At 40.4% G+C, this 15,924-nt stretch overlaps 1 long non-coding RNA gene across 1 annotated transcript; it reads right to left on the reverse strand.

Annotated features, from left to right (window-relative positions):
- Positions 1 to 8,258: 8,258 nt before the first annotated feature.
- Positions 8,259 to 15,894, reverse strand: LOC135323186 (uncharacterized). The gene is made up of 3 exons (XR_010384413.1): positions 15,398 to 15,894; positions 14,894 to 15,118; positions 8,259 to 14,277 (listed from the first exon to the last, which is right to left on the reverse strand). It is a non-coding gene; the product is annotated as an uncharacterized LOC135323186 (long non-coding RNA).
- Positions 15,895 to 15,924: the final 30 nt, after the last annotated feature.

The raw sequence follows: 15,924 nt of genomic DNA on the forward strand, positions 1-15,924 counted from the left end.
AACTTGGGGATCCCAGAGACTTTTCTATAAAATTAGATACAGTGAAAAAAAAAAAAAGAAAGAAAAGAAAAGAAGAAAAATGCTTCTGGCATTCCTTCTAGAAATAAAAATTATTGATTAAACCTAATAAATATTAAAATTAAAGGTATAAGAGTTAATAAAATTGAGATAAAAGCTTGTAAAATTGGTATGTTTAAATGGGCTTTATATAAACTTTTTGCTTAATTATGTTGTGGGATAGATATGTTTCAATGGAAAAACGCTTCCCCTTCTTGGTATTACAAGGCTGGGCACATTTCTGTCCCTCAGAAAATATTAATTGAACAAAATAAAGGAAACCAATAGAGTTACATGAGCCGTCCAATATAATGTAAAACTAAAAACTAATATTCAGTGGCTAATAGAAAAATATAATAAGAAGTTTACCCTGGGTTTAACTTATAACTCAAGGAAAAGAGACCTTACTAAATGCCTTATGCAAGCTTTGGAAGACAAGATAAATTGAACCTTAAAGTTTTAAAACATGGAATTCTTTGTTTACAGCTCTTCTCACTGATACAAAAAAGCCAAATAAGGAGATACAATTGGGCCTGCGTGACAGAGCAGTTCTCTGGGGAACTGGAAGTGTCTGTCATTGTCTTGCAGACCAGAAATGTATATACAGCAAACAGTGACCTAGGACTGAACCTAATTAGCTCAATGAGAGAAAACTTAAGGCCAAAGAAATTTTTGGCATTTTAGAACTCAGAACTCTGATGGGTCCGTCAGACTTTGTCAAGAAATCTTAAATGTCTTTTTCATAAATAGTAAGCCTTAGTGATTTGAGCAAGCAAATTCAGCTTACTCCAACTATTATTATACCTATCTTATAAGTAAGTTTTAAAGTGAAGCTATGAGATCTCTAGCTTTGGTCTGTTTATAAGCCTGAGTACACATTATAGATGTGAGATATTTCTACAGCTAAAAAAAAAAAAAAAAAAAAAAAAAACAAAGTCAAAGAGCTCTGCTTAATTGACGTAAAAAGTAATAGCTTACAAATTAAGTATTTTTAAAATAAAAACTGACTAATTTGACCTTCAGGTTCACGTGAACTGGAAAATATTCAATATTAAGATAACACTTGGTATTGTTTAGTTTAAGTATGTTCTAATTAATATAGACATCTTTAAAGTCATCAATATTAAGTATAATACCTTTACTGTACCTAGGTTTAATGAAAGTCAAATAAGATCCTGTTATATCTGTTACAGATTTGTCAAAAATAATAATAGTAATGTGGTGTGATAAAATTTGAAGTAAATTAAATGCAAATGAGATGAGAGTTTTGGGTAAATTTTTTAAAATATATATTTAAAATATATGCTTAAGATAATCTCTAAATGGTATCTAAATTCTAGAGTTGTGCTAAATTAAGTTAAATGATAGGATTTTATTTAATAGCTATACCATTTTCAGATAAAATAAGATTGAAATATGAATTACTTAACATATGACTTCCTCTTACAGAGAAACTAAAGGTGTTTAGAAATATTAATAAATGCTTGGTGCCACTCTGAAATAGTCTCTATTATTAAGGGAAAGATCTCAGTATCCTAGGAAGGTAAGATAAATGTGTAAAGGAAGATACAAGGAATGGAATTATATTTTGTTAATGAAAAATAGTGACTTTGTCCTGAATCTGGTTACTTCTGAATGGAAGAAAAAATAAGGGACACACTAATACGAGTATAGAAAGCTGTGGAAGGCTTGTGGAAGAGGAACCCTGAGGAAAGAGTTTTGTACGTGGTCAGAATTGGCTAAGTTTAGAATCAATTTGGGCAAAGTAAATGAATCTTAGAAGTAAGCTGGTACAAGACTAGATTTGGTTTTCTCTCTGTTAAGGGGACAAAATTTTCTTAAAATATTAATCCACCTTCAGTAACAAATTGTAAAGCTTCTTATGCGACTTAAGTGATCTGTTGTGCCTTTACCTTTGAAATATTTTCTTGTTAATGAGTAAGTACTACTTTACAGTGATCTATACGTTTATCTGACCAAGTGTTTTGAAAACTTTTAACAAGCTCCCCAAATATCAATTTCTCATTAAAATTCTTTTAGTCTCCAGTTAACTATGGGATGCTACAAAGGGTCCCTGAAACATCTCAAAGAGAGATTTTAAAGTAGTAAGTTTCATTTGGCATGTTAACTAACATGGGAAGTATTGTCAAATGAATAATAAATCTTCCTAGGTTATATTGTATGAGAAAATATTATTAATATAGATATTCTAGAAATTATATGGACTCCCTAACATTCTGGTGTATCTGAAATGTTACCAGTCATAATTCTGGTTATTGTGACCAGGTTTCTTTATAGATTAGAGTGTAATGTTGTTTAACCATGCTGTTAATTCTGTTGTCATTTATAGGCAGGTAATTGTTTTCTTCTGATGATTTTGCAAAATACTCTCTCTTCAAGGAGATTTACTGATTTCTAATAAATTTCAAACTATAGCACTGAAATAAACTGGGTAAGAAATTTTAAAGGTCTAATGAAAACTCTGATTAAAAGAATTAGTTACGTGGGACTGAGTAAACTGATGAATATGGTTACAATTTTTGATTTTGTCTGAAATACTACTGGCTTTTAACCTGTTTACCAGACATAAAGAAACTCTTCTCCTTAAACTAGTTATGATTCACGTCAATTTGATAAATTATACCTATGTAAGCAGACTTAGAACAGTTATCTTTTCTCTCTATCTGATCCCTCAAGAGACTAAAATCTTTAAGGTCCCCAGTGGCTCTATGAGATAAATTAGGAAGATCGTCTCCTAACAGGTATAGGACCCTCAAGGTATTTTAAGGACTTCAAAGAGAAAAGAATTTACCTAAATCTGTTAGGCAGAAATCTATGACAAGCCCTTGACGGGGCTTTCCTGGCCTTAGCAAACCTTATTAACATTCTAGCTTAAAAGTCCTTATTAAAAGTTCCAACACAGCCAATTTAAAAGAGCCTATATGATCAAATAATCAGACTTAACTTGTAAACAAATTCACCTTGATTTGACTATATTTGATAAAAATGAGGGAACTTTAGTGAGAAAAAGATTATATTTTAGTGGATATTAAATTCTCGTTTTGTTAATTGAGGTCTATATTTAGTAAGACACTTCCCAGATCATTCCTTGCTGTCATGTTACATTGCTGCAAAGTTTAATTGAATTATTAAAAGGACACAGTATGTTTCTTTCTGAAGCTTAGTAATATATCCTTGGGTAAAGATCCAATGCCCCATGACATGCGGCCAGGGGATTATACATACTGGAACAGGCATGACTTAAAAAACTGTCTCCAACATGAATGGAAGGACTCTATCAGGTACTCTTAACTAGACCATACACAGCAAAGCTGAAGGAAACTGACTTTCAGATTCATTTCCAATCAGAAAGAGCCCCTGCAGTGCACTGGCCTATAGAGCACTGCTCACCTTAAAACAATGCCCAAATGGAGAAAAAGCTACCAGGCCAGGATGAGAAGATGACGACATATGAGGTAGACAGCTGACCCAAGACACCAGACCAGGCCTGTATACCAATTACTTTGATAATTTCTCCTACCTTTGATTATGAACTACTCCAATTGTTAAGTTTATGGTAAATTACCTATGTCTAGTACTTCTGTGTTACCTTGGTGGGTTTCCCTACTCCAAGGCTCTAACTAGATAGCCCTCAGAAACGTTATTCTAAAAAGGAAATTATAGTTCTGTTTAGGCCACTGTTGATCTTACAAGGTGGGAGACCTCACCTGGCCAATTAATACTTGCTCGAAGCCTGACCATAAATACAAACTTTCTCGTAAGATCACTCAAACTCAGTCAGAAACACAAGAAAAATTTTAACCCCAAAATATAACTTCTTGACTATTAAATTCTTAATCGTGACTTTATTAACGTTACTAGCTGTATTACTTATATCCTGTCTATTTTATAAGATTGTTTTCTCTTACATTTCCCAAAGTGTAGCTAGGCCTACAACAAGATTGATGATGGCAAATCATATTGAAGAAATACATAAAATTTATAACCCTGCATAAAATAATTATAACAGTGTGATTCTAGGTATGGGAATGAGCAACGAAGGGTAAACATTTCCTGGATCATAACAGACTAGTAAGACAGGCCATCCAGAGAACTTCTAGTATCAACAGGGCCTGATAAAAACACCTAACACCTTGAATGGCAGGTCAGAAGTTTCTTCAACCTGAACTAGGAATGAGCCTTCATAGCACCCTGGGACAAAATTGGTCATGAAATGTCTCTCAAAATATTGGTCGAATTTAGGACCAAGGGGGAGCACTGTGAATGAAAATACTACAATGTGAATGAAAATATGGCAACCATGTCAGTAAACAAAGAACGCTGAAACCAAGTCATCAGCAGCTGCCACCATCTCCCAGGGAGGACAGGCCTATAGCTCAGCCTAGGCAGCCAGTCAGAATGGTGCCCTCTGAGGGGACTCAGAATAAGAAAGGACAGAATACTGGCCCTAGATAACTAGGTGCTTGTAAAAGGAATGAATTCAATGAGCCAAAATGTTTACTTCCTCCCATACAAAGAAAATCACTAAATTCTTGAACTTGAGATGCCTGGATTTCTTTAGATAACAAGCAATCTTTTATTCTTCCAACTCCCTGGTCTTTGTTGTAAAGTTCCTATATAATCCTAGCTCCTCCCCTACTTCTTAGGAGCAGTCCCTCAGACAGATTTGAAGGCTGTCATCCCGCCTCGAGTCCTCCCGCCAAATAAAGCATAACTCTAAACTTTCAGGCTACACATTTCTTTCAGTCGACAAGTCCCAGAATAGACACAACTCATCAATTCTGTAATGGAACACACTGGATCAGGAACCAAAAGCATGTTCTAGTCCAGAAAAACTACGGGACCCTCTTTCTTCCTGTCATTATACAATCCCACCAGAACTCATTAATTTGCTGTCTGCTCATCTGGCAACCAAACTCAGAGAAGAGTCAACTCAGCAGAGTGCTGTGCTGGGGAGAACACCCCGCAGCAGCATGGCGGGCTGCCTGCCCTCCCGCACGCTCTGCTGACCCCTAGTGTCCTCCGTGGAGACCAGGCCAACAGAGCTGTTCCCAACAGCTGCAAAGTCCCACACATTAAATAAAAGCGTTTTATTTTATACGATATGTTACATATATAACCATCTCTGAAGACAGCTTTGCAAGAAGCCCAAATCTTCAACATTAATCTGCAAAGGCAAATGCTGCCCCCAAGGGAAAACAAGTCTTAAAACGATGCTAAGGCCTCCAAAGTCCTCTCCAGGACCATCAATCAAACTGCCTGCAGGCCTGCAGCTGCAGGCGGCTACATGTCTGTTTTTAAAGCAACCCCTTCCTGCCGTCAGGTGCTACAATGTCCCTCTACGCCCTCCCGTCTGAGGGTAAGAGCAGCCAATGCAGAACCTTGCAGGGAAGCACTGACAAGACTGGACACAGAGGATCAGAGCTAAACTAAGCCTTCTGATGACACGAGCTTGTCACTGTGTCATTTTACAGATGAAGATATATAGAGAGAGGTGGGGTGATCTTGCTCAAAGTCACACAGCTAATAAGTGGCAAAGTCTGTAACCCAGCTACACCCTCCGGTGTGACGCCCCCGCTGGGACGCCCACAGGGTTCTCTCGTGCCTGCCGGACCAGTCCTTTACTGTCACTCATAACCCACCACCGGGTCTGACACTAGCCTGCTTTTTCAGCCTCTTCTCCCTCTAGTTTCTCAGGAACAAGGCTGCTCGGGACACTGTGTGACTTCCGGCTCCCCAAACCCTCCGTGCTCAGGGTGGTCTTGCCTGTGCATCCAGCACCCTGCTCAGAGGCTCTTCCTCCCCTGCAGGAGGACGTTTCCAATCTCCGCAGGGACACCCCCTCAGGGAAGCCCTCTTTTCACCCTCAGCATGGCAGGTGTCCCAGGCCACATCCCCAGCTGCCCCATTAGGACTGCGAGTGCCCAGGTTTGCTAGTCAGACCAGCAGCCTCAGAGCCAGGGTTTATGCCCGGGTCACCCTGCAAACCTACTGCCCGCCACACAGCCCCCAGCCAGCAGGTCACCTGGAAGTCGCAGCAAGTGCCCCACCCAATCCCGAAGTCTCTTCATTTGCCAGCACCGCTGATGACTGGTCTCCAACCTTTGGTCAGTTTTGCACAAAACAGCAGCTTCCACTGTGAAGCAGGGGGCTTTCTCTTCTGCTCCCCATCCTTACTGGAAACGTCAAGGGAAACCAAAAGGCCTTTTCTCAACCCTTTTCTGATGACACCCTCCCACCCACAATATTCACATGCTCAAGAGCTTTGGGTCCACGTGGTTTTGTTTCCCATATGCTAAGTGGCTCAAAACACTGCGGGATTCTTTCTCTTTTGAGAGTATTTGTTTGTACTGAGTTTATCAGCTTTAATCACTTTTTGTGTCTCTCTTCAGTGTCCCTAGCAGTTGCCACTTCTTACTCCCTTCAGCAGCCTCCCTCCCAACATCTAGTCTAGGAAATCAGCTGTGATGAGGGGCCCGGGGGCAGTCACAGAAGATGGAACTAAGGCACAGAGAGGCGACATAATTTGCCTAAGAAGATCAGCTTCAAGCCCCAACACTGTGTGTCACGTACCTCTGTTTAACTCTTATGCTAAACTAGTTAACTTTTTATAGATTATGGTTATAAACAGATGAGGTATCAAAATACATACAAGGACACACATCAACTCTATGATGTTCATTAACTCCACTATTTTGTTTCTATTTATTTTATTTCTGTTAAAAAAAATTAGGAACCTCTGCAGTCAATATAGCAAAATGTTAATGGGTTTTAAATCCAGAATGTAGAGGCGTAAGTGTATCATTAATCATAATTATTTGTATGCTCACAAAATGATTTGACAGACTCTCTCCCCTCCCGCTACTTGCTACTGGCTCTCACCTGAGCTCCCAGACCACACATCGAACAGCCTTTCACTTTACGCACAGCTGAACTCATCAGTTTTCCCCCAGAGCTCCCTCTGCAGCTTTCCCTCCTCAGAGCACAGCAGGAATATCACTTACCTCATTAATCCACCCAGAAACCTGGGCCTAACTCCATCCTACCTTCACAGACATCATTCATCCTTTCCTTTTTACCATCTAAACATGCCTAAAGTCTGTTCATTTTTTCCCAGTGACTGTCCCACTGACTGTCCCACCGCTCAGGTGGAAGCCACCAACACTGCACACCTGGACTCACGAGTCTCCCAAGTGGCCCCACAGACGCTCTCCCATACTAGACACAAATGGGATATTGTCACTCCTGTGCTTTTATGACTCTTTTCAAACCTACTGTTCTTAGAAGAAACTCCAAGTTTTTCACCTGGTGAAGGTGTTTGCCATGAAACTTTGAGCTCAGGAACGGCAGGACCCCCCTCCTTCTTGGCCCTCCCCTTTCCCCAAGGCCCAGCCCTCTCCCCCTCAGCCCCGCCCTCTGGCACAGCGCTGGCTCAGGAGGACCTGCTGAGCTACACCAGCCTGTATTCTAACCCTGGTCTTGAGTTCTTAGCAAACTGCTTCACTTATCCATACAAATCCAAGGTAGATTAGAAAGATTTTAGATGTTGAGCTAGACTATTGATTTGGGGATTTTGCACTAGCAACCTGCAAGTACATGTTCTAATGATTCTGTCTTCTTAAAACCACACCCAGGTTTTAGTAGTATTTGTGGAATGTCTTCGGAGTAAGAGGGACTGTACTTTAACAGACTATATGTTTTATAACATGAATAACCCGGACAGGGTCACAAATGGAATCGCCTCACAAGTGACAGAAGACAGGTGAGAGGCACAAAGCAACAGGTCTCAAAGATGGTAAGAGCAAAGTTGTTTCGCCAACCCCCCAAAAATTCCTGAAAGAACCAAAAATTCTGAATTTTGAAAGTAAAAGGCTATCATATATAGAAATAAAATAAATGATCCTCTTCATCAGTGTTTCAAGATCTGACTCCAGATATTTTAGCAGGCCATACCGAATCCTAGCACAGAAAAATCAGACGGACTAGTGGTGAGTAAGTTCCAGGAAAACGGCAGTAATTCCTCCACTTGTGTAAAGACATACACTCACCTGCCGAAGGTGAATGTAGAATGCATTCTGGAGAAATTTGGAAGCTTCCAGGGTCCGCTTCTGAATGTCAAGGACACGGACAGCTTGGGAGCATGCTTCTAACTCAGTCACCAGCATTCTTACACTGCAGGGGGAAAAGGAGGCCCTCAGTCGAGAGCAGAGATATTCCTGTCGTGTCTCCCAGGCCGCGCCTCGGGGACTCAGTGCCCTGCAGCAGCCCGGCCCCAGGCGAGGACACGCAGCGTGGCCCACCCAAGCAGGAGGGGCACTGTGCTTGAGAAATCCCATCCCCGATGGGGGCAAGAGGGGCTGGTGGGGTTGAGTGAACCTATAAATGCCCACAGAAATATGCCTGCATTCATTCAAGTGATACAAGCAACAGTAGAAGGCTATTTAACAAAATTTCAATTTTCAGTGGAAATTTTGCCATTCCTTTCCACTTGTCCCCTGCACTCTGAGACAGGCTTAGGCTCTCTCACACCTGCAACTCTGAAGCAATAGTTGTGAAGTAATTTTACTTTGCTGCAAGTGTCCTCGCTCCCCGTGTCACTGTGTCTGTCCTCTCTTAACACAGTCGGATATCTTCCTGGATCTCTACCTGAGTTCCTTTCTCCTCCTCCTCAGATCCTGAGATAAAGGACAAGTGAAGACACATGACCAGAAAAGGCACTGTGGACTTGACCGAAATCCACAGTGACCCCCTAGGTGAGTGCTGCCCACCCCTTACCTTCGATTCTCAAGGTTCTGCCCAGGGTGACATCCAGCCCAGAGAGGTGGCCCAATTAAAAGCTATGTGGCTTGGGCACGGGGACAGGTGCAGGAGCTGGTTCCGGGGCCAGGCCCCTCCCCACGTCTGCTCCCCTCTCCCCCGAAGCCCCGCTGCCAAGCACTCAGGCTCCGTGATCTGATGTCCTTCTCTTCTACTCTACTCCAAACCCTTTTCCTTTTCCTTTTTTCCCGAATTATCCCCAGCTGGAGTGATTTTTCAATCGCAGTATCTAAAAAATTTCCTGCAGCCGAAAATGAGGTCTCCAGATATCAATGCCCATATGCTGGCTCCTGAAGAGAGCCGCTGGCTAGGGGGACCCTCACCAACACTCACGGGGCATCAGACATGTTCCAGGGTCGGCCACCCCCAACAAGAGTTTGCTGTGGCCCCTATGCCCGCACAGCATCCCTGCTCACAAAAATATAGTTGGCCCACTTATCGGTTATTAAGAAGCAAAAATACAAAATTGCTCATGTTTCTTACTAAAATTATCTATGAAGCGGAAAAGGGAATTGTAATAGAAAAGAACAATTTTGACCCCATGTTAGGTCTGTTCCTTTGGCTTTAACCCTGTGCCCTGTTTTCTAGGCTCAGACTTGCTATCTCTGCACCATTTGTAAAAGAAAGTTGCCTTTAGACTGAAATATCCAGGACAGCCTCTTCTCCTGGCCGTGATCTTGAAGGATGCTAACTAATCTGCACTTATGTAGAGATGGCAAGTTGCAAAATAGAGAATAACTTTGTTTTATTTTTGGAGGTTTTACAGGGGCAACATGATTTGATCCACATGGACAGCTGTAAGAACAGCAGATTCAAAGGACAAGCCATTCATACAACAAGAAGTTTCCAACAACCAACTGCAGCCCCGCCCCTTTTTAGTATAAAAGGAGACTCAATTCTGACTTGGGAAAGATGGTTCTCCAGGACATCAGTCTGCCATTTTCTGGGTCTGCCAGCTTTGCAAATAAAGTCACTATTCCTTGCTCCAACACCTCATCTCCCAGTTTATTGGCCTGTCATTTGGTGAGCAGAATGAGTTTGGACTCGGTAACAAAATGACTGCATTGGAGGTAGTATGTCTCCACTGTTTCCTCATTTCCAATATGTAACATGCACATTATTTATGATCTAGTGCAAATAATTCATCAAAGACAACCACAAAAAGAAACTATACTCACCCAGCTATCAACACTGAAGTCAAAACCTGTCAATTTTATATGCTGTTTAAGAACACAACCGAAAAACCTAACATAGGGAGTCGATTCCACGGAAATAAAATTATTTCTACTCCTTCAAAACTTTTTCTTTTCTTTTCTATTTTATTTTGTTTTGCTTATTGAAAAGAAAATAAAAGTCAAATAATTTTATTTCACGTATTTTTGTTATAGCTACATACTTTAAATACTACAAAAAGACTTAAATTTCAATAAAAAATTGTTCATATATTAGTATAAAGATATATACACAATCAATGGGGATTAGGAAAGGAATGGACATTTACTAAAAATCCACTGCAATCCAGTCTTTTACAAGCATATCACGGAATATAAGCTCTATTATCCAGGGAGCCTCACCCACATTCTCACTACTGAGTCCCTTAGTAATCAACCACTAAGTCACCAGCATAGAACCATGTGATCAGTATTTTAGGAATATATGAGGGAATTAGCTCATTCAATTCTAAAACAAAAACCCTAAAATAAATACTGAACTTATTTACAGATAAAGAAAATTTGTCCCCAAAAAAGTAAAGTTTCTTCCTCAAGGTCACAAAGCTAATAAGTGGTAAAGGTAAGATTTGAACTAATCTGCCTGATTCTAAAAACTAAGGTGGAAATCCCATTCGACTGGGGAGTGTCCAGCTGCACAGCCTATCACCCTATCTTTGTTCAGAGCTGGCCTTAGACAGCCTGAGACAGCACCCCATTCCTGTGGAACTCGAGGGCAAATGATAACAATAAGGATTTTATATCCAGCAGTTTCTTAGGTCTCATGTATATAAAGTGTCAGCAGGTCAGCAGAAAATCTCTGGGAACCATGAGTGGGTCCAGACCTTTTTGCTGATTAGAAACTCAATCTATCAGGATAGAGTGACCTTCCCATGAGAGGCCACATGGACATAAACTAAAGGCAGCTGAACAATGGAAACTAGCAAGACCCCGGAACTCAAGCAAGGATCCCTGCCATCCCCCACTCAGTTGCCTCTTTATCCACGTGGACATGAAGACAGAAGACCCGGGTTCTTGTCCAAGTTACACTATCATGGATTCTCACCCATAAAAAGTTACGACTCTATGCTGTCGTATGTCCTTTCCAACTCAAATATGATGACACCAATATCTCAGCAGAATATCTATGTCTCCACTTCCCCTCTTCTAACAGGAGACTATTTCTGTGGACACAAAGCAGAAATCCAATTTAAAAAACCATGCAAGAAGCCAGGCGAATTTCTGCTTAAGAGACTTTGCTCTCACGCTCAGTGAATGAAAACTCAGAAAAAGTGGTCCTTCTCCCTCAGCAAATGGGAGGTAGCCTGATTGTGTGTGTGTGTGTGTGTGTGTGTGTGTGTGTGTGTAAATCAAATATAATCATGTCTGGGACGTGTACAGATTATTTTTAATTTCACTGTAATTTCATGGGGATGAGCCAACATTTAAAGTAATTTGAATGTAGTGTTCTGAGACAGACTCAGTCTCTTTTGGTGGAGGAGGTGAAAGGGGAGAGTAAAGGAGGAAAGAGGTAAATGAAGCAAAGAAGTAAGAATACTGCTAGGGAAAGGCAAGATGTTAATTTTGTTCCTCATTGCATCACATACAAATTAGGGACTGGCTTTCCCCCGATGTCTTATCGAGCACTGAGTTGCAGAAGAAGAGGCGACAGCCCATTTCTCACTGAGATTGTGACTGTACGTGGCATCTTATAGACACAAATCATTTATCCTGATCAAACACTCTAGCAGCAGGCTGTAATTCTCCTGTTTTGAGAGACAAGAAAACAGGAGTTCAAAGCGGGTAGATAACTTGACAAAAGTCAGAGGACCAGTAAACAAGAGAGGATGAATTCAAACTCAGATCTGAATGCAGAGTCTCATCTTCCCACTCCCAGGGCTGGAAAATCCTTAACACACAGGCTCCCCAGCTCCCCTGCAGTGTTCCTGGCACCAAGCATTTCCCATGGTAATGGTCTCCAGTTCTCACAGACACAGCGCTCTGTGCAGCCAATGACCTTGAACAGACCTTGATCACCTACCTGCCACACCCACCAGGCTTCACCACACAGGCAGGAAAGCTGGCTTTCAAGTGCATACAAAGCCACCCTTGGTCTAACCTGGGCTCTTCTTCAGCTTCTCCAGCCTAAAGGCAGCCATGAAAGTGCTCACAGTTTGTACGTGAGCCACACTACCTCTCTCCATCTGTGTCCCCACCTATACTACTTAGCTATGAACATTTTGAGAATCTTGGAAACAAATTTTTAAAAACAGAAAAGAAAGGATTCTGGAACAAGTACTTAATACTTATAATTTTAAATGACAAGTTACAAAGTGAGTATTGACAAACCGAATCTTCCTTTCTAAATGTCAGTTTTAAGCATTTAAAAATATAATAGCAAAAAATTCTCACTTACAAAATTAACAAAAACATAAATAATAATCTGGAATAAATTCAAAAATAATGCCCATATTCTAAATGGAGAAACTTCAGGACTGTACTGAGGGTTAAAGTAAGAGGTATGAATGTAGAGACATAAACATACTGCATGGAGAAAAGCAGTTTTGTAAAGATGTAAGTTCTCCTAAGAATAATTCAAAACTTACTAAAAAATCCCATGAAAATTCCAATCTGATTTTTTTTAACTTGAACAAAATATTTTGGAATTCTTCAGGAATAATAAAGTCATAATACTTGACAAGAAAATTTGGGATGGAAGAAAAGAATCAAAAAAAATCAGACTGCCAGTTATTAAATAAATTTTTACAATATGTAAGATATGGTGCTGGAGTAAGGAAAGGAGATTGACAGAAGGGAACCATGAGCTCAAAAAGAGACTCTAGTGTATGTAAGTATTTTGTACAGGTGGGATTTCAAATCAAAGAGAAAATTATGAATTCGATAATTGTCCTGGGACAGAGAATCACCTGGAAAGAATAAATTCCATTCCTGTCATAATGACCACAAGATAAATTGCAGATAGTGATGTAAATATTAAAAAGTACTAGTAACAGCAAATACAACTCTTTGCTCTTATTAACTCAACTTCTCCTCACTATAACATGTACTATTATAATCTCCATCTTAGAGATTAAAAAAACCTACAGAAGAGATTTATTCCATTATAAGAGAGTATTTCTAAGAATAATGTCAAAGATAAAACCCATAAGGAAGACATTTACTATCCTAAGAATAGTTTGAGCCACAACAAAAATGAAAGGAAAGAAATGACAAGAAAAAGCTCTGTGATACATGTTGATGAATTCACGAAGTTAATTTTCATAACATACAAAAAGCTGTCACAAAGCAACAAGAAGCTCCCTCACTTAAATGTGGGCAAAGGACAAAAGGAATCATTCATTTTAAAAAAGTCAAATGGCTAATGAGTGAAAAATGCTCAAAACTTCACTGGTCATCAAATGCAAACAAAAACAATGAAAAAGCAATTTTGCTCATCATATTGGCAAATATTTTTAAGATATTCTAGCTAGTGTCCATCTGTGGGAGAACAAATCATGAGCGACTTTTTCAGAGGATGACATATCAATGGATTTGTAAGCTCTGAAAAACGTACATACACACTGACTCAACCCCACTTCTAGGAATCGTTTCCTTTAGGAAAAAAAAATCAGTCCAAAAAGATGTACCCATCAGGGCATTTACACAGCACTGTTTACAAAGGTGGGAAGAAAAACTGAAGTGAAATCATATCCAGCGATAGAGAATTGGTTACATAAGTAATTGTGCATTTTTTCATTCCCCAATGGAGAAGGAATTTCTAGTCACTTGAAGGAGTCTGTGATGAATGTAAATGTCACATCCAGGGACTAAATTTCCAGAAGCCTTAACTAAAGGAATACACATACAAGATCACAGGAATGTCTGTACAAGAAGGATGCAACTCAAACATTCTTTCTGACAGTGGAAAGTGGAGAAAACTTAACTGTCCACCATCAAGACAATGATGCGGTAAATCAAGGTGAGCTGCGGGCACTGAGGGAGCTGGCGTTTCACCGTGGTCCAGGGCCTTGTCCACAGCACTCTCCCACCAAATGTGTCCGTGGACGAGAGACGACACCCGCACATCAGGAGACCCCTCCAATCTATCTGAAAGGGCCGGGTGAGTCTGGAGTGGGAGGACGTCCATGATATACCCCTGAGTGAATAAAGCCAGCTGCAAAAAATCATATAGTATGGTCTCATTTTTAAATAAAGCATATATACACACACCTATACATTGATTTCTCATATGTGTATATATATGTATCTCATAGGCATAAAGGTCATGAAATATATATACCAAATTTTCAACAGCTTTTACTCTCAGGAAATAATGGGAAGGGAGTTAGGGGCCTTCCTGTACCACCACAGTTCTCTTTTCAGTATTTCAGTTAAGTATACTTGGAATTTAAAAGTTTATTTAAGTCCGAAGTAAAATGGACGATGCCTCCATAAGACAGAATGCTACACTGGTCTTTAAAAATCATGCCAGGGGAGATAGAATATTGTAGAAAAACATGTAATAAGCCGAATGGAAAATGGAGGTCTCCGAACAGTAAACAGGGACAGAGTGCTCACTGGTTTTTATGACAGAGATGATACACACTGACGAAAAGAACAGAAAATAAATGTTAAATTGTTAATTATTATCTCTGAGTAGCGGGACCAGGATAGACTCTTTTGCCCCTTTTTTCAGACATATTATATTAAATGCACATTATTTTTCATCTGAAAAAAGCATTTTTAGACGTGTAGTACCACGCAGTGGGGAATAATACAAGAATACTTACAGAAACAAGTAACTAGGAGACACCGCAGCAGCGCCACACAATGTAAAACGGGCAATCCTGATTAACACCGCTCAGTTACATAAGGATCCACAAAGTGAGAGCACCTGCTGTAACAGGGCGTGGCCCCCTTCTATTTGTCAGTTGTGTCTTCAGGGCTGAGGCAGTTCTGAGCACGGCCAGTGTCAGTTCCGGTGTCTGGATGGATGCTACTGGAGGTGAGGGCACCTGCAAGCAGAAAGGAAGAACAGAAACCATCCTCTGCCTTTTCTGTCTTGTTTCTTTGTTACTTTAAAAGAGAGGCATAAATAAGATAAACTGTGTATCTCCCCTACTGAAATTTCAGTAATGAAACCGTTTTTAAAGGCTTCAGAGCTTATATTCTGTCTATAACTGTCTTTTCAACAAAGCATCATATTTATTAAATGTTAATTGACTCAGTTAATTAACTCCCTGTTGAAACATTCAAGTAAAGAACATGAAAGGCCTTACGTAAAAGAACCACACCTGCAGTGACTAGCTCAGCTGTCTTGACGGCAATGCAGTCAGCCCCCACCATCCCGTGGCCCTGAGCTCCTGATGCTGGTAAGAGAGCACGCTGCCGCCTCAGATGGAGAGATACTGTGAAAGCATTTTTTGAACTCTACAGTACTGACAAAACATAACTGACAAATCCCAGGCTCCTTTGAAGCTGTCATTTTCGGTTTCTGGCCAACCCCAGTCAATGAGCAGAACCACCCCATTCCCGAGTCATGGGACTCACGTGGGAAGAAATTTTGTAGAAATTTCCAGGTACAGAATGTAACCAACTATATGTAGAACTCTGACAAAAGAAAAGATGAAATACTCTGATGTTGAAGACACTCAAAATATTCTCCTAAGCCTTAGTAGCTGGAAAGGCTGGGCTTCTCCTCAGCCACTTATTTATTTCACAGCCAGTGAGCATCTCCCACAAACCCTGATTCCCTGTGTCTGCTGGGAGCCTCAGGCACACTCTTGCTGTCGATCTTATAAGTCACAGGGCAGACGCGTGT

The sequence above is a fragment of the Camelus dromedarius genome, chromosome 16 (assembly GCF_036321535.1).
Source record: "Camelus dromedarius isolate mCamDro1 chromosome 16, mCamDro1.pat, whole genome shotgun sequence".
NCBI classification, from domain to species: domain Eukaryota; kingdom Metazoa; phylum Chordata; class Mammalia; order Artiodactyla; family Camelidae; genus Camelus; species Camelus dromedarius.